Genomic DNA, 24,878 nt, shown 5'->3' on the forward strand with positions numbered 1-24,878 from the left:
GCTTCCTGGTAGACCAGTATTAGATTCCAATGCACCAATGCAGCTTTACTGTATCCGATGGACCTTCACATTGACGTTGAAACACATAAGTTGCGTCGAGCTTTAATTCAAATGGCTCAATGCCGACTTAAGTACAAGAAGACTGACTCTTCTCATTGTTTGTGGTTTGCTTTGAGCGTTTCCTGGGAGATAACCATTAGTCTCCGATGCACCAATTCAGCCTTACTGTATCTGATGGACATTCACATTAACGATGATACACAGAATTTGCGTCGGGATTTAATTCAAATGGCACAATGCCGACTTAAGTACAAGAAGACTGACCCTTCTAATTGTTTGTGGTTTGCTTTGAGGGTTTCCAGGGAGACCAGTATTAGATTCCGATGCACCAATGCAGAGTTACTGTATCGGATGGACATTCACTTTGACGATGAAACACATAAATTGCGTCGGGATTTAATGCAAATGGCACAATGCCGTCTTAAGTACAAACAGACTGAATCTTCACATTGTTTGTGGTTTGCTTTGAGCGTTCCCTGGGAGACCAGTATCTGATTCCGATTCACCAATGCAGTTCAGCTGTATCCGATGGACCTTCACATTGACGTTGAAACACAGAGATTGCGACGGAATTTAATTCAAATGGCAGACTGCGGACTTGGGTACAAGAAGACTGACTCTTCTCATTGTTTGTAGTTTGCTTTGATCGTTCCCTGGGAGACCAGTATTTGATTCCGATGCACCAATGCAGCTTTTCTGTATCCATTGGACCTTCACATTGACGATGAAACACAGACATTGCGTTGCGACGGGATTTAATTCAAATGCCACAATGCCGTCTTAAGTATAAGAAGACTGACTCATCTCATTGTTTGTGGTTTGCTTTGAGCGTTTCCTGGGAGATAAGCATTATATTTTGATGCACCAATTCAGCTTTACTGTATCTGATGGACATTCACATTAACGATGAAACACAGAATTTGCGTCGGGATTTATTTCAAATGGCACAATGCCGTCTTAAGTACAAACAGACTGAATCTCCACATTGTATGTGGTTTGCTTTGAGCGTTTCCTGGGAGACCAGTATTAGATTCCGATGCACCAATGCAGTTCAACTGTATCCGATGGTCCTTCACATTGACGATGAAACACAGAGATTGCGCCGGAATTTAATTCAAATGGCACAATGGCGACTTGGGTACAAGAAGACTGACTCTTCACATTGTTCGTGGTTTGCTTTGAGCGATCCCTGGGAGACCAGTATGTGATTCCAATGCACCAATGCAGTTTTACTGTATCCGATGGACCTTCACATAGACGATGAAACACAGACATTGCGTTGCGACGGGATTTAATTCAAATGGCAAAATGCCGACATCAGGACGAGAAGAGGGACTCTTCTATTTGTTTGTGGTTTGCTTTGAGTGTTTCCAGGCAGACCAGTATTAGATTCCGATGCACCAATGCAGCTTTACTGTATCCGATGGACCTTCACATTGACGATGAAACACAGAATTCGTGTCGGGATTTAATTCAAATGGCACAATGCCGACAAGGTACAAGAAGACTGGCTCCTCTCATTGTCTGTAGATTGCTTTAAGCGTTTCCTAGGAGCCCAGTATTACATTCCAATGCACCAATGCAGATTTACTGTATCTGATGGGCCTTCTTATTGACGATGAAACACGGAGATCGCTTCGGGATTTAAATCAAAATGCACAGAGCCGATTTAAGTACAAGAAGACTGACCCTTCTTATTGTTTGTGGTTTGCATTGAACGTTTCCTGGGAGATCAGTATTAGATTCCGATGCACCAATGCAGCTTTACTGTATCCGATGGAAGTTCACATTGACGATGAATCACAGAGATTGCGTCGGCAACTAATTCAAATGGCACATGCCGACTTAAATACAAGAAGACTGACTCTTCTCATTGTTTGTGGTTTGCTTTGAGGGTTCCTGGAAGACCAGTATTAGATTCCGATGCACCAATGCAGCTTTACTGTATCGGATGGACGTTCACTTTGACGATGAAACACATAAATTGCGTCGGGATTTAATGCGAATGGCACCATACCGTCTTAAGTACAAGAAGACCGACTATTCTCATTGTATGTGGCTTGCTTTGAGCGTTACCTGGGAGACCAGTATTAGATTCCGAAGCACAAATGCAGCTTTACTGTATCCGATGGACCTTCACATTGACGATGAAACACATAAATTGCGTCGGGCTTTAATTGAAATGGCACAATGCCGTCTTAAGTACAAGAAGACTGACTCATCTCATTGTTTGTGGTTTGCTTTGAGCGTTTCCTGGGAGACCAGTATTAGATTCAGATGCACCAATGCAGCTTTACTGTATCCAATGGACCTTCACATTGACGATGAATCACAGAGATTGCGTCGGGCTTTAATTAAAATGGCACAATGCCGTCTTAAGTACAAGAAGACTGACTCTTCTCATTGTGGTTTGCTTTGAGCGTTTCCTGGGAGACTAGTTTAGATTCAGATGCACCAATGCCGCTATATTGTATCCGATGGACTTTCACATTGACGATGAAACACAGAAACTGCGTCGGGATTTAATTCAAATGGCATAATGCCGACAAGGTACAAGAAGACAGACTCATCACATTGTTTGTGGTTTGCTTTGAGCGTTTCCTGGGAGACCAGTATTAGATTCCAATGCACCAATGCAACTTTACTGTATCTGATGGGCCTTAACATTGACGATGAAACACAGAGGTTGCGTCGGGATTTAATTCAAATGGCACAAAACCGACTTAAGTAAAAGAAGACTGACTCTTATCATTGTTTGTGGTATGCTTTGAGCGTTTCCTGGGAGACCAGTATTAGATTCCGATGCACCAATGCAGCTTTACTGTATCCGATGGACCATCACATTGTCGATGAATCACAGAAGTTGATGCGGGATTTAATTCAAATGGAACAATGCCGACAATGTACAAGAAGACCGACTCTACTCATTGTTTGTGGTTTGCATTGAGCCTTCCCTGAGAGACCAGTATTAGATTCCGATGCACCAATGCACCTTTACTGTATCCGATTGAACTTCACATTGACGATGAAACACATAAATTGCGTCGGGCTTCAATTCAAATGGCACAATGCCGACTTAAGTACAAGAAGACTGAATATTCTCATTGTTTGTGGTATGTTTTGAGCGTTTCCTGGGAGACCAGTATTAGATTCCGATGCACCACTGCAGCTTTACTGTTTTTGATGGACCTTCACGTTGACGATGAAACATAGACTTTGCGTCGGGATTTGTATCAAATGGCACAATGCCGACTTAAGTACAAGAAGACTGACTCTTCTCCATGTTTGTGGTTTGCATTGAGCGTTTTCTGGGAGACCAGTATTAGATTCCGACGCTCCATTGCAGCTTTACTGAATATGATGGACCTTCGCATTGACGATGAAACACAGAAATTGCGTCTGGATTTAATTCAAATGGCACAATGCCGACTTAAGTACAAGAAGACTGACTCTTCTAATTGTTTGTGGTTTGCTTTGAGGGTTTCCTGGATGACCAGTATTAGATTCCGAAGCACCAATGCAGCTGTACTGTATCGGATGGACGTTCACTTTGACGATGAAGCAAATAAATTGCGTCGGGATTTAATGCAAATGGTAAAATGCCGTCTTAAGTACAAGTAGACCGACTATTCTCACTGTATGTGGCTCGCTTTCAGCGTTTCCTGGGAGACCAGTATTAGATTCCGACGCACCAATGCGGCTTTACTGTATCCGATGGACCTTCACATTGACGATGAATCACAGAAATTGCGTCGGGATTTATTTTAAATGGCACAATGCCGAATTCAGTACAAGAAGACTGACTCTTATCATTGTCTGTGGTTTGCTTTGAGCGTTTCCTGGGAGACCAGTATTAGATTCCGATGCACCAATGCAACTTTGCTGTATCCGATGGACCTTCACACTGACGATGAAACACAGAAATTGCGTCGGGATTTAATGCAAATTGCACAATGCCGACTTAAGTACAAGAAGACTGACTCTTCTCATTGTGGTTTGCTTTGAGAGTTTCCTGGGAGACTAGTATTAGATTCAGATGCAACAATGCCGCTATACTGTATCCGATGGACTTTCACATTGACGATGAAACACAGAAATTGCGTCGGGATTTAATTCAAATGGCATAATGCCGACAAGGTACAAGAAGACAGACTCATCACATTGTTTGTGGTTTGCTTTGAGCGTTTCCTGGGAGACCAGTATTAGATTCCAATGCACCAATGCAACATTACTTTCTCTGATGGGCCTTAGCATTGACGATGAAACACAGAGGTTGCGTCGGGATTTAATTCAAATGGCACAAAACCGACTTAAGTAAAAAAAGACTGACTCTTATCATTGTTTGTGGTTTGCATTGAGCGTTTTCTGGGAGACCAGTATTAGATTCCGACGCTCCATTGCAGCTTTACTGAATATGATGGACCTTCGCATTGACGATGAAACACAGAAAATGCGTCGGGATTTACTTCAAATGGCACAATGCCAACTTAAGTACAAAAAGACTGACGCTTCTCATTGTTTGTGTTTTGCTTTGTGCGTTTCCTGGGAGACCAGTATTAGCTTCCGACGCACCAATGCAGCTTTACTGTATCCGATGGACCTTCACAATGCTGAAACAAAGAAATTGCGTCGGGATTTAATTCAAATGGCACAATGCCGACTTAAGTACAGGAAGACTAACTCTCACATTGTCTGTTATTTGCTTTGTGCGTGTCCTGGAAGACCAGTATATGATTCCCATCAACCTAAGCAGCTGTACTGTTTCCGATGGACCTTTACATTTACGATGAAACACAGAGAATGCGCCGGGATTTAATTCAAATGGCACAATGCTGACTTACGTACAAGAAGACTGACTCTTCTCATTGTTTGTGGATTGCTTTGAGCGTTTCCTGGAGGACCAGTATTAGATTTCGATGCCCCAATGCAGCTTTACTGTATCCGATGGTGTTTCACATTGACGATGAAACACAGAAATAGCGTATGAATTTTATTCAAATGGCACAATGCCGACTTTAGTACAAGAGGGGTGACTTTTCTCATTGTTTGTGGTTTGCTTTCAGCGTTTCCTGGAGGACCAGTATTAAATTCCGATGCACCAATGCAGCTTTACTGTATCCGATGGACTATCACATTGACTATGAATCACAGAAATAGTCTCGTGATTTAATTCAAGTGGCACAATGCCGACTGAAGCACAAAAAGACTGCCTCTTCTCATTGTTTGTGGTTTGCTTTGACCGTTTCCTGGGAGTCCAGTTTTAGTTTCCGATGCCCCAATGCAGCTTTACTGTATCCGATAGACCTTTACATTGACGATGAAACACAGAAATTGCATATGGATTTAATTCAAATTGCACAACGCCGACTTAAGTAAAAGAAGCCCGACTCCACTCATTGTTTGTAGTTTGCTTTGAGCGTTTCCTGCGAGACCAGTATTCGATTCCGATGCACCAATGCAGCTATACTGTATCCAATGGACCTTCACATTGACGATGAAACTCAGAAATTGCGTCGCGATTTATTTTAAATGGCACAATGCCGAATTCAGTACAAGAAGACTGACTCTTCTCTTTGTTTGTGGTTTGCTTTGAGCGTTTCCTGGGAGACCAGTAATAGGTGCCGATGCACCAACGCAGCTATACTGTACCGATGGACTTTCTCACTGACGAAGAAACACAGAAAATGCGTCGGGATTTAATTCAAATGGCACAATGCCGACGTACGTACAAGAAGACTGACGCTTCTGATTGTTTGTGTTTTGCTTTGAGCGTTCCTGGGAGACCAGTATTAGATTCCGATGCACCAATGCAGCTTTACTGTATCTGATGGACCTCCACAATGATAAAACACAGAAATTGCGCCGGGATTTAATTCAGATGGCACAATGCAGACAAGGTACAAGAAGACTGATTCTTCTCATTGTTTGTGGTTTGCTTTGAGCGTTTCCTGGGAGACCAGTATTAGATTCAGTTTCGCCAATGTCGCTATACTGTATCCGATGGAATGTCACATTAACGATGAAACACAGATATTGCGTCGGGATTTAATTCAAATGGCACAATGCCGACAAGGAACAAGAAGACTGACTCTTATCATTGTTTTAGGTTTGTTTTGAGCGTTTCCTGGGAGACCAGTATCAGATTCCAATGCAACAATGCAGCTTTACTGTATCCGATGGACATTCACATTGACGATGAAACACAGAAATTGCGTCGGGATTGAATGAAAGTGGCACAATGCCAACAAGGTACAAGAAGACTGACTCTTCTCCTTGTCTGTGGTTTGCTTTGAGCGTTTCCTGGGAGACCAGTATTAGATTCCGATGCATAAATGCAGCATTACTGTATCCGACATCACATTGACCATCACATTGACGATGAAACACAGAAATTGCGTTGCGTTGGGATTTAATTCAAATGGCACAATGCTGACTAGGTACAAGAAGACCGACTCTTCTCATTGTTTGTGGTTTGCTTTGAGCGATTCCTGGGAGCCCAGTATTTGATTCCGATGCACCGATGCAGCTTTACTGTGTCTGATGGACCTTCACTTTGACGATGATACACAGAGATTGCGTTGGGATTTAAGTCAAATGGCACAAGCCGACTTAAGTACAAGAAGAGTGACTCTTCTCATTGTTTGTGGTTTGCTTTGAGCGTTTCCTGTTAGACCAGTATTAGATTCCGATGCACCAATGGAGCTTTATTGTATCCGATGGACTTTCACATTGACGATGAAACACAGAAATTGTGTCGGGATTTAATTCAATTATCAGAATGCCGACTTAAGTACGAGAAGACTGACGCTTCTCATTGTTGGTGGTTGCTTTGAGCGTTTCCTGGGAGACCAGTATTAGATTCCGATGCACCAATTCAGCATTACTGTATCCGATGTACCTCCACGTTGACGATGAAACACAGAAATTGCGTCGGGATTTAATTCAAATGGCACAATGCCGATTTAAGTACAAGAAGTCTGACTCTACTCATTGTTTGTGGTTAGCTTTAAGCGTTTCCTGGGAGACCAGTATTAGAATCCGCCACACCAATTCAGCTTTACCGCGTCCGACGCACCTTCACATTGACGACGAAACACAGAAATTGCGTCGGTATTTAATTCAAGTGGCACAACGCCGACTTTAGTTCAAGAAGACTGACTCTTCTCATTTTTTGTGGTTTGCTTAGAGCGTTTCGTGGGAGACCAGTATTAGATTCCGATGCACCAATGCAGCTTCTTCTATCCGATGGACCTTCACATTGACCATGAAACACAGAAATTGCGTCGGGATTTAATTCAAATGGCTCAATGCCGACAAGGTACAAGATGACTGACTCTTATCATTGTTTGTGGTTTGCTTTGAACGTTTCCAGGGAGACCAGAATTAGATTAAGATGCACCAATGCAACTTTACTGTATCCGAAGGACCTTCACATTGACGAAGAAGAACAGAAATTTCGTCGGGATTTAATTCAAATGGGACAAAGCCGTCATAAGTACAAGAAGACTGACTCTTATCATTGTTTGTGGTTTGCTTTGAGCGTTTCCTGGGAGACCAGTATTAGATACAGATGCAGCAATGCCGCTGTACTGAATCCGATGGACTTTCACATTGACGATGAAACACAGAAATTGAGTCGGGATTCAATTCAAATGGCACAATGTCAACAAGGTTCTAGAAGACTGACCCGTCTCATTGTTTGTAATTTGCTTTGAGCGTTTCCTGGGAGACCAGTATTAGATTCCAATGAACCAATGCTGCTTTACTGGATCCGATGAGCATTAACATTGACGATGAAACACAGATTGCGTCGGGACTGAATTCAAATGGCACAAAGCCGACTTAAGTACAAGAAGCCTGACTCTTATCATTGTTTGTGGTTTGCTTTGAGCGTTTCCTGGGAGACAAGTATTAGTTTCCGATGCACCAATGCAGCTTAACTGTATCCGAAGGACCTTCATATAGACAATGAAACACAGAAATTGCGACGGGATTTAGTCAAATGGCACAATGCCGACAAGATACAAGAAGACTGTTTCTTCTCATTGTATGTGTTTTGCTTCGAGCATTTCCTGGGAGACACGTATTAGATTCCGACGCACCAATGCAGCTTCACTGTATCCGATGGACTTTCTCATTGACGATGAATCACAGAAATTGCGTCAGCATTTAATTCAATTGGCACAATGCCGAGTTAAGTACACGAAGACTGACTCTTCTCATTGTTTGTTAATTGCTTTTAGCGTTTCTTGAGAGACGAGTATTAGATTCCGATGCACCAATGCAGCTTTACTATTTCCGATGGAGCTTCCCATTGACAATGAAACACAGAAATTGCGTCGGGCCTTAATTCAAATGCACAATGCCGACTTAAGTACAAGAAGACTTACTCGTCTCATTGTTTGTGTTTGCTTTGAGCGTTTTCTGGGACACTAGTATTAGATTCCGATGCACCAATGCAGACTTACTGTATCTGATGGACCTTCACATTGACGATGAAACACATTGTTTGCGTCGGGATATAATTCAAATGGCACAATGCCGACTTAAGTACAAGAAGACTGACTCTTCTCATTGTGTGTGGTTTCCTTTGAGCGTTTCCTGGGAGACCAGTATTAGATTCCGATGCACCAATGCAGCTTTACTGTATCTGATTGACCTTCACATTGACGATGGTACACAGACATTGCGTTGCGTCGGGATTTCATTCAAATGGCACAATGCCGACAAGGTACAATAGGACTGACTCCTCTCATTGTTTGTGGTTTGGATTGAGCGTTTCCTGGGAGACCAGTATTAGATTAAGTTGCACCAATTCAGCTTTACTGTATCTGTTGGACCTTCACATTAACGATGAAACACAGAAATGGCGGCGGGATTTAATTCAAATGGCACAATGCCGACTTCAGGACGAGAATAGTGACTCTTCTCATTGTTTGTGGTTTGCTTTGAGCGTTTCCTGGGAGACCAGTATAAGATTCCGATGCACCAATGCATCTCATCCGTATCCGATGGACCTTCACTATGACGATGAAACACAGAATTTGCGGCGGGATTTAATTCAAATGGGACAATGCCGACAAGGTACAAGAAGACCGACTCTACTCATTGTTTGTGGTTTGCATTGAGCCTTCCCTGGGAGACCAGTATTAGATTCGGATGCACCAATGCAGCTTTACTATATCCGATGGATTTTCACATTGACAATGAAACACAGAAATTGCGTCGGGATTTTAATCAAATGGCATAAAGCCGACTTAAGTACAAGACGACTGTCTCTTCTCATTGTTTGTGGTTTGCTTTGAGCGTTTCCTGGGAGACCAGTATTAGATTCCAATGCACCAATGCAGCTTTACTGTATCCGATGGACCTTCACATTGACGTTGAAACACATAAGTTGCGTCGGGCTTTAATTCAAATTGCTCAATGCCGACTTAAGTACAAGAAGACTGACTCTTCTCATTGTTTGTGGTTTGCTTTGAGCGTTTCCTGGGAGATAAGCATTAGATTTTTATGCACCAATGCAGTTCAACTGTATCCGATGGACCTTCACATTGACGATGAAACACAGAGATTGCGCCGGAATTTAATTCAAATGGCACAATGCAGACTTGGGTACAAGAAGACTGACTCTTCGCATTGTTTGTAGTTTGCTTTGAGCGTTCCCTGGGAGACCAGTATTTGATTCCGATGCACCAATGCAACTTTTCTGTATCCGATGGACCTTCACATTGACGATGAAACACAGACATTGCGTTGCGACGGGATTTAATTCAAATGGGACAATGCCGTCTTAAGTACAAGAAGATTGACTCATCTCATTGTTTGTGGTTTGCTTTGAGCGTTTCCTGGGAGACCAGTATTAGATTCCGATGCACCACTGCAGTTTTACTGTTTTCGATGGACCTTCACGTTGACGATGATACACAGAATATGTGTCGGGATTTAATTCAAATGGCACAATGCCAACAAGGTACAAGAAGACTGACCCTTCTCATTGTTTGTGGTTTGCATTGAGCGTTTCCTGAGGGACCAGTATTAGATTCCGGTGCACCAATGCAGCTTTACTGAATCCGATGGACCTTTACATTGACGATGAATCACAGAAATTGCGTCAGCATTTAATTCAAATGGCACTATGCCGACTTAAGTACAAGAAGACTGACTCTACTCATTGTTTGTGGTTTGATTTGATCGTTTCCTGGGAGACCAACATTAGATTCCGACGCACCAATGCGGCTTTTCCGCGTCCGATGCACCTTCAGATTGACGACGAAACACAGAAATTTCGTCGGGATTTAGTTCAAATGGCACAAAGCCGACTTAAGTACAAAAGGACTGACGCTTATCATTGTTTGTGGTTTGCTTTGAGCGTTTCCTGGGAGACCAGTATTAGATTCCGATGCATCAATGCAACTTTACTGTATCCGATGGACCTACACATTGACGATAAAACACAGAAATTTCGTCGGGATTTAATGCAAACGGCACAATGCCGACTTAAGTACAAGAAGACTGACTCTTCTCATTGTGGTTTGCTTTGAGCGTTTCCTGGGAGACCAGTATTAGATTCAGATGCACCAATGCCGCTACACTGTATCCGATGGACTTCCAGATTGACGATGAATCACAGAAATCGCGTCGGGATTTAATTAAAATGGCATAATACCGACAAGGTACAAGACGACAGACTCATCTCATTGTTTGTGGTTTGCTTTGAGCGTTTCCTGGGAGACCAGTATTAGATTCCAATGCACCAATGCAGCTTTACTGTATCCGATGGACCTTCACATTGACGATGAAACACATAAATTGCGTCGGGCTTTAATTCAAATGGCACAATGCCGACTTAAGTACAAGAAGACTGACTCTTCTCATTGTTTGTGGTTTGCTTTGAGCGTTTCCTGGGAGATAAGCATTATATTTTGATGCACCAATTCAACCTTACTGTATCTGATGGACATTCACATTAACGATGAAATACAGAATTTGCGTCGGGATTTAATTCAAAAGGCACAGTGCCGTCTTAAGTACATGAAGACTGACTCATCTCATTGTTTGTGGTTTGCTTTGAGCGTTTCCTGGGAGACCAGTAATAGATTCCGATGCACCACTGGAGCTTTACTGTTTTCGATGGTCCTTCACATTGACGATGAATCACAGAGATTGCGTCGGAATTTAATTCAAATGGCACAATGCAGACTTAAATATAAGAAGACTGACTCTTCTCATTGTTTGTGGTTTGCTTGGAGCGTTTCCTGGAAGACCAGTATTAGATTCCGATGCACCAATGCAGCTTTACTGTATCCGATGGAAGTTCACATTCACGATGAATCACAGAAATTGCGTCGGCAACTAATTCAAATGGCACAATGCCGACTTAAATACAAGAAGACTGACTCTTCTCATTGTTTGTGGTTTGCTTTGAGGGTTTCCTGGAAGACCAGTATTCGATTCCGATGCACCAATGCAGCTTTACTGTATCGGATGGACGTTCACTTTGAAGATGAAACACATAAATTGCGTCGGGATTTAATAAAAATGGCACAATGCCGTCTTAAGTACAGGAAGACCGACTATTCTCATGTATGTGGCTTGCTTTGAGCGTTACTTGGGAGACCAGTATTAGATTCCGAAGCACAAATGCAGCTTTACTGTATCCGATGGACCTTCACATTGACGTTGAAACACATAAATTGCGTCGGGCTTTAATTGAAATGGCACAATGCCGTCTTAAGTACAAGAAGACTGACTCATCTCGTTGTTTGTGGTTTGCTTTGAGCGTTTCCTGTGAGACCAGTAATAGATTCCGATGCACCAATGCAGCATTACTGTATCCGATGGACCTTCACATTGACGATGAATCACAGAGATTGCGTCGGAATTTAATTCAAATGGCACAATGCAGACTTAAATATAAGAAGACTGACTCTTCTCATTGTTTGTGGTTTGCTTGGAGCGTTTCCTGGGAGAGCAGTATTACATTCCGACGCACCAATGCAGCTTTACCGCGTCCAATGCATCTTCACATTGACAACGAAACACAGAAATTGTGTCGGGATTTAATTCAAGTGGCACAATGCCGACTTAAGTACAAGAAGACTGACTCTTATCATTGTCTGTGGTTTGCTTTGAGGGTTTCCTGGGAGACCAGTATTAGATTCCGATGCACCAATGCAACTTTGCTGTATCCGATGGACCTTCACATTGACGATGAAACACAGAAATTGCGTTGGGATTTAATGCAAATGGCACAATGCCGACTTAAGTACAAGAAAACTGACTCTTCTCATTGTGGTTTGCTTTGAGCGTTTCCTGGGAGACCAGTATTAGATTCCGATGCACCAATGCTGCTTTACTGTATCCGATGGACCATCACCTTGTCGATGAAACACAGAAGATGCGGCGGGATTTAATTCAAATGGCACAATGCCGATTTAAGTACAAGAAGTCTGACTCTTCTCATTGTTTGTGGTTTGCTTTAAGCGTTTCCTGGGAGACCAGTATTAGAATCCGCCACACCAATTCAGCTTTACCGCGTCCGACGCACCTTCACATTGACGACGAAACACAGAAATTGCGTCGGTATTTAATTCAAGTGGCACAACGCCGACTTTAGTTCAAGAAGACTGACTCTTCTCATTTTTTGTGGTTTGCTTAGAGCGTTTCGTGGGAGACCAGTATTAGATTCCGATGCATCAATGCAGCTTCTTCTATCCGATGGACCTTCACATTGACCATGAAACACAGAAATTGCGTCGGGATTTAATTCAAATGGCTCAATGCCGACAAGGTACAAGATGACTGACTCTTATCATTGTTTGTGGTTTGCTTTGAACGTTTCCAGGGAGACCAGAATTAGATTAAGATGCACCAATGCAACTTTACTGTATCCGAAGGACCTTCACATTGACGAAGAAGAACAGAAATTTCGTCGGGATTTAATTCAAATGGCACAAAGCCGTCATAAGTACAAGAAGACTGACTCTTATCATTGTTTGTGGTTTGCTTTGAGCGTTTCCTGGGAGACCAGTATTAGATACAGATGCACCAATGCCGCTGTACTGAATCCGATGGACTTTCACATTGACGATGAAACACAGAAATTGAGTCGGGATTCAATTCAAATGGCACAATGTCAGCAAGGTACTAGAAGACTGACCCGTCTCATTGTTTGTGGTTTGCTTTGAGCGTTTCCTGGGAGACCAGTATTAGATTCCAATGAACCAATGCTGCTTTACTGGATCCGATGAGCATTAACATTGACGATGAAACACAGATTGCGTCGGGACTGAATTCAAATGGCACAAAGCCGACTTAAGTACAAGAAGCCTGACTCTTATCATTGTTTGTGGTTTGCTTTGAGCGTTTCCTGGGAGACAAGTATTAGTTTCCGATGCACCAATGCAGCTTAACTGTATCCGAAGGACCTTCATATAGACAATGAAACACAGAAATTGCGACGGGATTTAGTCAAATGGCACAATGCCGACAAGATACAAGAAGACTGTTTCTTCTCATTGTATGTGTTTTGCTTCGAGCATTTCCTGGGAGACACGTATTAGATTCCGACGCACCAATGCAGCGTCACTGTATCCGATGGACTTTCTCATTGACGATGAATCACAGAAATTGCGTCAGCATTTAATTCAATTGGCACAATGCCGACTTAAGTACACGAAGACTGACTCTTCTCATTGTTTGTTAATTGCTTTTAGCGTTTCTTGAGAGACGAGTATTAGATTCCGATGCACCAATGCAGCTTTACTATTTCCGATGGAGCTTCCCATTGACAATGAAACACAGAAATTACGTCGGGCCTTAATTCGAATGCACAATGCCGACTTAAGTACAAGAAGACTTACTCGTCTCATTGTTTGTGTTTGCTTTGAGCGTTTCCTGGGACACTAGTATTAGATTCCGATGCACCAATGCAGACTTACTGTATCTGATTGACCTTCACATTGACGATGGTACACAGACATTGCGTTGCGTCGGGATTTCATTCAAATGGCACAATGCCGACAAGGTACAATAGGACTGACTCCTCTCATTGTTTGTGGTTTGGATTGAGCGTTTCCTGGGAGACCAGTATTAGATTAAGTTGCACCAATTCAGCTTTACTGTATCTGTTGGACCTTCACATTAACGATGAAACACAGAAATGGCGGCGGGATTTAATTCAAATGGCACAATGCCGACTTCAGGACGAGAATAGTGACTCTTCTCATTGTTTGTGGTTTGCTTTGAGCGTTTCCTGGGAGACCAGTATAAGATTCCGATGCACCAATGCATCTCATCCGTATCCGATGGACCTTCACTATGACGATGAAACACAGAATTTGCGGCGGGATTTAATTCAAATGGAACAATGCCGACAAGGTACAAGAAGACCGACTCTACTCATTGTTTGTGGTTTGCATTGAGCCTTCCCTGGGAGACCAGTATTAGATTCGGATGCACCAATGCAGCTTTACTATATCCGATGGATTTTCACATTGACAATGAAACACAGAAATTGCGTCGGGATTTTAATCAAATGGCATAAAGCCGACTTAAGTACAAGACGACTGTCTCTTCTCATTGTTTGTGGTTTGCTTTGAGCGTTTCCTGGGAGACCAGTATTAGATTCCAATGCACCAATGCAGCTTTACTGTATCCGATGGACCTTCACATTGACGTTGAAACACATAAGTTGCGTCGGGCTTTAATTCAAATTGCTCAATGCCGACTTAAGTACAAGAAGACTGACTCTTCTCATTGTTTGTGGTTTGCTTTGAGCGTTTCCTGGGAGATAAGCATTAGATTTTTATGCACCAATGCAGTTCAACTGTATCCGATGGACCTTCACATTGACGATGAAACACAGAGATTGCGCCGGAATTTAATTCAAATGGCACAATGCAGACTTGGGTACAAGAAGACTGACTCTTCGCATTGTTTGTAGTTTGCTTTGAGCGTTCCCTGGGAGACCAGTATTTGATTCCGATGCACCAATGCAGCTTTTCTGTATCCGATGGACCTTCACATTGACGATGAAACACAGACATTGCGTTGCGACGGGATTTAATTCAAATGTGACAATGCCGTCTTAAGTACAAGAAGATTGACTCATCTCATTGTTTTTGGTTTGCTTTGAGCGTTTCCTGGGAGACCAGTATTAGATTCCGATGTACCACTGCAGTTTTACTGTTTTCGATGGACCTTCACGTTGACGATGATACACAGAATATGTGTCGGGATTTAATTCAAATGGCACAATGCCAACAAGGTACAAGAAGACTGACCCTTCTCATTGTTTGTGGTTTGCATTGAGCGTTTCGTGAGGGACCAGTATTAGATTCCGGTGCACCAATGCAGCTTTACTGAATCCGATGGACCTTTACATTGACGATGAATCACAGAAATTGCGTCAGCATTTATTTCAAATGGCACTATGCCGACTTAAGTACAAGAAGACTGACTCTACTCATTGTCTGTGGTTTGATTTGATCGTTTCCTGGGAGACCAACATTAGATTCCGACGCACCAATGCGGCTTTTCCGCGTCCGATGCACCTTCAGATTGACGACGAAACACAGAAATTTCGTCGGGATTTAGTTCAAATGGCACAAAGCCGACTTAAGTACAAAACGACTGACGCTTATCATTGTTTGTGGTTTGCTTTGAGCGTTTCCTGGGAGACCAGTATTAGATTCCGATGCATCAATGCAACTTTACTGTATCCGATGGACCTACACATTGACGATATAACACAGAAATTTCGTCGGGATTTAATGCAAACGGTACAATGCCGACTTAAGTACAAGAAGACTGACTCTTCTCATTGTGGTTTGCTTTGAGCGTTTCCTGGGAGACCAGTATTGGATTCAGATGCACCAATGCCGCTACACTGTATCCGATGGACTTCCAGATTGACGATGAATCACAGAAATCGCGTCGGGATTTAATTAAAATGGCATAATACCGACAAGGTACAAGACGACAGACTCATCTCATTGTTTGTGGTTTGCTTTGAGCGTTTCCTGGGAGACCAGTATTAGATTCCAATGCACCAATGCAGCTTTACTGTATCCGATGGACCTTCACATTGACGATGAAACACATAAATTGCGTCGGGCTTTAATTCAAATGGCACAATGCCGACTTAAGTACAAGAAGACTGACTCTTCTCATTGTTTGTGGTTTGCTTTGAGCGTTTCCTGGGAGATAAGCATTATATTTTGATGCACCAATTCAACCTTACTGTATCTGATGGACATTCACATTAACGATGAAATACAGAATTTGCGTCGGGATTTAATTCAAAAGGCACAGTGCCGTCTTAAGTACATGAAGACTGACTCATCTCATTGTTTGTGGTTTGCTTTGAGCGATTCCTGGGAGCCCAGTATTAGATTCCGATGCACCACTGGAGCTTTACTGTTTTCGATGGTCCTTCACGTTGACGATGAAACACAGACTTTGCGTAGGGATTTATTTCAAATGGCACAATGCCGACTTAAGTACAATTGGACTGACTCTTCTCGTTGTTTGTGGTTTCCTTTGAGCGTTTCCTGGGTGATCAGTATTAGATTCCGATGCACCAATGCAGCTTTACTGTATCCGATGGAAGTTCACATTCACGATGAATCACAGAAATTGCGTCGGCAACTAATTCAAATGGCACAATGCCGACTTAAATACAAGAAGACTGACTCTTCTCATTGTTTGTGGTTTGCTTTGAGGGTTTCCTGGAAGACCAGTATTAGATTCCGATGCACCAATGCAGCTTTACTGTATCGGATGGACGTTCACTTTGAAGATGAAACACATAAATTGCGTCGGGATTTAATACAAATGGCACAATGCCGTCTTAAGTACAGGAAGACCGACTATTCTCATGTATGTGGCTTGCTTTGAGCGTTACCTGGGAGACCAGTATTAGATTCCGAAGCACAAATGCAGCTTTACTGTAGCCGATGGACCTTCACATTGACGTTGAAACACATAAATGGCGTCGGGCTTTAATTGAAATGGCACAATGCCGTCTTAAGTACAAGAAGACTGACTCATCTCGTTGTTTGTGGTTTGCTTTGAGCGTTTCCTGTGAGACCAGTAATAGATTCCGATGCACCAATGCAGCATTACTGTATCCGATGGACCTTCACATTGACGATGAATCACAGAGATTGCGTCGGAATTTAATTCAAATGGCACAATGCAGACTTAAATATAAGAAGACTGACTCTTCTCATTGTTTGTGGTTTGCTTGGAGCGTTTCCTGGGAGAGCAGTATTACATTCCGACGCACCAATGCAGCTTTACCGCGTCCAATGCATCTTCACATTGACAACGAAACACAGAAATTGTGTCGGGATTTAATTCAAGTGGCACAATGCCGACTTAAGTACAAGAAGACTGACTCTTATCATTGTCTGTGGTTTGCTTTGAGGGTTTCCTGGGAGACCAGTATTAGATACCGATGCACCAATGCAACTTTGCTGTATCCGATGGACCTTCACATTGACGATGAAACTCAGAAATTGCGTTGGGATTTAATGCAAATGGCACAGTGCCGACTTAAGTACAAGAAAACTGACTCTTCTCATTGTGGTTTGCTTTGAGCGTTTCCTGGGAGACCAGTATTAGATTCCGATGCACCAATGCTGCTTTACTGTATCCGATGGACCATCACATTGTCGATGAAACACAGAAGATGCGTCGGGCTTTAATTCAAATTGCTCAATGCCGACTTAAGTACAAGAAGACTGACTCTTCTCATTGTTTGTGGTTTGCTTTGAGCGTTTCCTGGGAGATAAGCATTAGATTTTTATGCACCAATGCAGTTCAACTGTATCCGATGGACCTTCACATTGACGATGAAACACAGAGATTGCGCCGGAATTTAATTCAAATGGCACAATGCAGACTTGGGTACAAGAAGACTGACTCTTCGCATTGTTTGTAGTTTGCTTTGAGCGTTCCCTGGGAGACCAGTATTTGATTCCGATGCACCAATGCAGCTTTTCTGTATCCGATGGACCTTCACATTGACGATGTAACACAGACATTGCGTTGCGACGGGATTTAATTCAAATGTGACAATGCCGTCTTAAGTACAAGAAGATTGACTCATCTCATTGTTTTTGGTTTGCTTTGAGCGTTTCCTGGGAGACCAGTATTAGATTCCGATGTACCACTGCAGTTTTACTGTTTTCGATGGACCTTCACGTTGACGATGATACACAGAATATGTGTCGGGATTTAATTCAAATGGCACAATGCCAACAAGGTACAAGAAGACTGACCCTTCTCATTGTTTGTGGTTTGCATTGAGCGTTTCGTGAGGGACCAGTATTAGATTCCGGTGCACCAATGCAGCTTTACTGAATCCGATGGACCTTTACATTGACGATGAATCACAGAAATTGCGTCAGCATTTATTTCAAATGGCACTATGCCGACTTAAGTACAAGAAGACTGACTCTACTCATTGTCTGTGGTTTGATTTGATCGTTTCCTGGGAGACCAACATTAGATTCCGACGCACCAATGCGGCTTTTCCGCGTCCGATGCACCTTCAGATTGACGACGAAACACAGAAATTTCGTCGGGATTTAGTTCAAATGGCACAAAGCCGACTTAAGTACAAAACGACTGACGCTTATCATTGTTTGTGGTTTGCTTTGAGCGTTTCCTGGGAGACCAGTATTAGATTCCGATGCATCAATGCAACTTTACTGTATCCGATGGACCTACACATTGACGATATAACACAGAAATTTCGTCGGGATTTAATGCAAACGGTACAATGCCGACTTAAGTACAAGAAGACTGACTCTTCTCATTGTGGTTTGCTTTGAGCGTTTCCTGGGAGACCAGTATTGGATTCAGATGCACCAATGCCGCTACACTGTATCCGATGGACTTCCAGATTGACGATGAATCACAGAAATCGCGTCGGGATTTAATTAAAATGGCATAATACCGACAAGGTACAAGACGACAGACTCATCTCATTGTTTGTGGTTTGCTTTGAGCGTTTCCTGGGAGACCAGTATTAGATTCCAATGCACCAATGCAGCTTTACTGTATCCGATGGACCTTCACATTGACGATGAAACACATAAATTGCGTCGGGCTTTAATTCAAATGGCACAATGCCGACTTAAGTACAAGAAGACTGACTCTTCTCATTGTTTGTGGTTTGCTTTGAGCGTTTCCTGGGAGATAAGCATTATATTTTGATGCACCAATTCAACCTTACTGTATCTGATGGACATTCACATTAACGATGAAATACAGAATTTGCGTCGGGATTTAATTCAAAAGGCACAGTGCCGTCTTAAGTACATGAAGACTGACTCATCTCATTGTTTGTGGTTTGCTTTGAGCGATTCCTGGGAGCCCAGTATTAGATTCCGATGCACCACTGGAGCTTTACTGTTTTCGATGGTCCTTCACGTTGACGATGAAACACAGACTTTGCGTAGGGATTTATTTCAAATGGCACAATGCCGACTTAAGTACAATTGGACTGACTCTTCTCGTTGTTTGTGGTTTCCTTTGAGCGTTTCCTGGGTGATCAGTATTAGATTCCGATGCACCAATGCAGCTTTACTGTATCCGATGGAAGTTCACATTCACGATGAATCACAGAAATTGCGTCGGCAACTAATTCAAATGGCACAATGCCGACTTAAATACAAGAAGACTGACTCTTCTCATTGTTTGTGGTTTGCTTTGAGGGTTTCCTGGAAGACCAGTATTAGATTCCGATGCACCAATGCAGCTTTACTGTATCGGATGGACGTTCACTTTGAAGATGAAACACATAAATTGCGTCGGGATTTAATACAAATGGCACAATGCCGTCTTAAGTACAGGAAGACCGACTATTCTCATGTATGTGGCTTGCTTTGAGCGTTACCTGGGAGACCAGTATTAGATTCCGAAGCACAAATGCAGCTTTACTGTAGCCGATGGACCTTCACATTGACGTTGAAACACATAAATGGCGTCGGGCTTTAATTGAAATGGCACAATGCCGTCTTAAGTACAAGAAGACTGACTCATCTCGTTGTTTGTGGTTTGCTTTGAGCGTTTCCTGTGAGACCAGTAATAGATTCCGATGCACCAATGCAGCATTACTGTATCCGATGGACCTTCACATTGACGATGAATCACAGAGATTGCGTCGGAATTTAATTCAAATGGCACAATGCAGACTTAAATATAAGAAGACTGACTCTTCTCATTGTTTGTGGTTTGCTTGGAGCGTTTCCTGGGAGAGCAGTATTACATTCCGACGCACCAATGCAGCTTTACCGCGTCCAATGCATCTTCACATTGACAACGAAACACAGAAATTGTGTCGGGATTTAATTCAAGTGGCACAATGCCGACTTAAGTACAAGAAGACTGACTCTTATCATTGTCTGTGGTTTGCTTTGAGGGTTTCCTGGGAGACCAGTATTAGATACCGATGCACCAATGCAACTTTGCTGTATCCGATGGACCTTCACATTGACGATGAAACTCAGAAATTGCGTTGGGATTTAATGCAAATGGCACAATGCCGACTTAAGTACAAGAAAACTGACTCTTCTCATTGTGGTTTGCTTTGAGCGTTTCCTGGGAGACCAGTATTAGATTCCGATGCACCAATGCTGCTTTACTGTATCCGATGGACCATCACATTGTCGATGAAACACAGAAGATGCGGCGGGATTTAATTCAAATGGAACAATGCCGACAAGGTACAAGAAGACCGACTCTACTCATTGTTTGTGGTTTGCATTGAGCCTTCCCTGAGAGACCAGTATTAGATTCCGATGCACCAATGCAGCTTTACTGTATCCGATTGACCTTCACATTGACGATGAAACACATAAATTGCGTCGGGCTTCAATTCACATGGCAGAATGCCGACTTAAGTACAAGAAGACTGAATATTCTTATTGTTTTTGGTTCGTTTTCAGCGTTTCCTGGGAGACCAGTATTAGATTCCGATGCACCACTGCAGCTTTACTGTTTTCGATGGACCTTCACGTTGACGATGAAACATAGACTTTGCGTCGGGATTTGTATCAAATGGCACAATGCCGACTTAAGTACAAGAAGACTGACTCTTCTCATTGTTTGTGGTTTGCTTTGAGTATTGCCAGGGAGTTCAGTATCAGATTCCCATGCACCAATGCAGATTTACTGTATCCGATGGACCTTCACAGTGACGATGAAACACAGAAATTGCGTCTGGATTTAATTCAAATGGCACAATGCCGTCTTAAGTACAAGTAGACCGACTATTCTCATTGTATGTGGCTCGCTTTCAGCGTTTCCTGGGAGACTAGTATTAGATTCCGACGCACCAATTCGGCTTTACTGTATCCGATGGACCTTGACATTGACGATGAATCACAGAAATTGCGTCGGGATTTATTCTAAATGGCACAAAGCCGTATTCAGTACAAGAAGACTGACTCTTATCATTGTCTGTGGTTTGCTTTGAGCGTTTCCTGGGAGACCAGTATTAGATTCCGATGCACCAATGCAACTTTGCTGTATCCGATGGACCTTCACATTGACGATGAAACACAGAAATTGCGTCGGGATTTAATGCAAATGGCACAATGCCGACTTAAGTACAAGAAGACTGACTCCTCTCATTGTGGTTTGCATTGAGCGTTTCCTGGGAGACTAGTATTAGATTCAGATGCACCAATGCCGCCATACTGTATCTGATGGACTTTCACATTGACGATGAAACACAGAAATTGCGTCGGGATTTAATTCAAATGGCATAATGCCGACAAGGTACAAGAAGACAGACTCATCACATTGTTTGTGGTTTGCTTTGAGCGTTTCCTGGGAGACCAGTATTAGATTCCAATGCACCAATGCAACTTTATTGTATCTGATGGACCTTAACATTGACGATGAAACACAGAGGTTGCGTCGGGATTTAATTCAAATGGCACAAAACCGACTTAAGTAAAAAAAGACTGACTCTTATCTTTGTTTGTGGTTTACATTGAGCGTTTTCTGGGAGGCCAGTATTAGATTCCGACGCTCCATTGCAGCTTTACTCAATATGATGGACCTCCGCATTGACGATGAATCACAGAAAATGCGTCGGGATTTACTTCAAATGGCACAATGCCAACTTAAGTACAAAAAGACTGACGCTTCTCATTGTTTGTGTTTTGCTTTGTGCGTTTCCTGGGAGACCAGTATTAGCTTCCGACGCACCAATGCAGCTTTACTGTATCCGATGGACCTTCACAATGCTGAAACACAGAAATTGCGTCGGGATTTAATTCAAATGGCACAATGCCGACTTAAGTACAAGAAGACTAACTCTTCTCATTGTCTGTTATTTGCTTTGTGCATGTCCTGGGAGACCAGTATATGATTCCCATCAACCAAAGCAGCTGTACTGTATCCGATGGACCTTCACATTTACGATGAAACACAGAGAATGCGCCGGGATTTAATTCAAATGGCACAATGCTGACTTACGTACAAGAAGACTGACTCTTCTCATTGTTTGTGGATTGCTTTGAGCGTTTCCTGGAGGACCAGTATTAGATTCCGATGCCCCAACGCAGCTTTACTGTATCCGATGGTGTTTCACATTGACGATGAAACACAGAAATAGCGTCGGAATTTTATTCAAATGGCACAATGCGACTTTAGTACAAGAGGGGTGACTTTTCTCATTGTTTGTGGTTTGCTTTCAGCGTTTCCTGGGAAACAATATTAGAATCCGATGCACAAATGCAGCTTTACTGTATCCGATGGTGTTTCACATTGACGATGAAACTCAGAAATTGCGTCGGGATTTATTTTAAATGGCACAATGCCGAATTCAGTACAAGAAGACTGACTCTTCTCTTTGTTTGTGGTTTGCTTTGAGCGTTTCCTGGGAGACCAGTAATAGGTGCCGATGCACCAACGCAGCTATACTGTACCGATGGACCTTCTCATTGACGAAGGAACACAGAAAATGCGTCGGGATTTAATTCAAATGGCACAATGCCGACTTAAGTACAAGAAGACTGACTCTTCTCACTGTTTGTGGTTTGCTTTGAGCTTTTCCTGGGAGATCGGTATTAGATTTTGATGCTCCAATGCAGCTTTACTGTATCCGATGGACCTTCACATTGTCGATGATACACAGAAATCGCGTAGGGATTTATTAAAATAGCACAATGCCGACTTAAGTACAAGAAGACTGACTCTTCTTATTGAATATCTTTGCTTCGAGCGTTTCCTGGGAGACTAGTTTTTGATTCCGATGCACCAATGCAGCTTTACTGTATCCGTTGGACCTTCAGATTGACGATGAAACACAGAAATCGTGTCGGCATTTATTTCAAATGGCACAATGTGACTTAAGTACAAGAAGAGTGACTCTTCTCATTGTTTGTGGTTTGCTTTGAGCGTTTCCTGGGAGACAAGAATTTGATTCCGATGCACCAATGCAGCTTTACTGTATCCGTTGGACCTTCAGATTGACGATGAAACACAGAAATAGCGTCGGGATTTAATTCAAATGGCACAATTCCGACAAAGTACAAGAAGATTGAGTCTTCTCGTTGTTTGTGGTTTGATTTGAGCGTATCGTGGGAGACCAGTATTAGACTCCGATGCACCAATGCAGCCTTTCAGTATCCGATGGACCTTCACATTGACGATGAAACACAGAAATCGTGTCGGCATTTATTTCAAATGGAACAATGTGACTTAAGTACAAGAAGACTGACTCTTCTCATTGTTTGTGGTTTGCTTTGAGCGTTTCCTGGGTGAGCGGTATTAGATTGACATGCTCCAATGCAGCTTTTCTGTATCTGATGGACCATCACATTGCCGATGATACACAGAAATTGCGTCGGGATTTAATTCAAATGGCACGATGCCCACTTTAGTACAAGAAGAAAGACTCTTCTCATTGTTTGTGGTTTGCTTTGAGCGTTTCCTGAGAGACCAGTTTTTCATTACGACGCACCTTTGGAGTTGTACTGTATCCGATGGACCTTCACATTGACGATGAAACACAGAAACTGCGTCGGGATTTGATTCAAATGGCACAATGCCGACTTAAGTACAAGAAGACTGACTATTCCCAATGTTTGTGGTTTGCTTTGAACGTTTCCTGTGAGACCAGTATTAGATTGCGACGCACCAATGCAGCTTCACTGTATCCGATGGACCTTCACATTGACGATGAAACACAGAATACGCGTCGGGATTTAACTCAAATGTCGCAATGCCAACTTAAGTACAAAAAGTAAGACACTTCTCATTGTTTGTCGTTTGCTTTGACCGTTTCCTGGGCGACCAGTATTTGATTTCGGCCCACCAATGCAGCTTTACTGTATCCGATGGACCTTCACATTGACGATGAAACACAGAAATTGCTTCGGGATTTAATTCAAATGGCACAATGCCGACTTAAGTACAAGAAGACTGACTCTTCTCATTGGTTGTGGTTTGCTTTGAGCGTTTCCTGATAGACCTGTATTAGATTCCGACGCACCAATGCAACTTTACTGTATCCAATGGACCTTTACATTGACGATGAAACACAGATATTGCTTTGGGATTTAATTCAATTGGCACAATGCCGACATTAGTACAAGAAGACTGACTCCTCCCATTGTTAATGGCTTGCTTTGAGCGTTTCCGGGGAGATCAGTATTTGATTCCGATTCACTAATGCAGCATTACAATATCCGATGGTCCTTGACATTGACCACGAAACACAGAAATTGAGCCGGGATTTAATTCAAATGGCACAATGTCGAATTAAGTACAAGACGACTGACTCTACT

This window comes from Schistocerca piceifrons, unplaced genomic scaffold, assembly GCF_021461385.2.
Source record: "Schistocerca piceifrons isolate TAMUIC-IGC-003096 unplaced genomic scaffold, iqSchPice1.1 HiC_scaffold_2167, whole genome shotgun sequence".
In the NCBI taxonomy this organism is placed as follows: Eukaryota; Metazoa; Arthropoda; class Insecta; order Orthoptera; family Acrididae; genus Schistocerca; species Schistocerca piceifrons.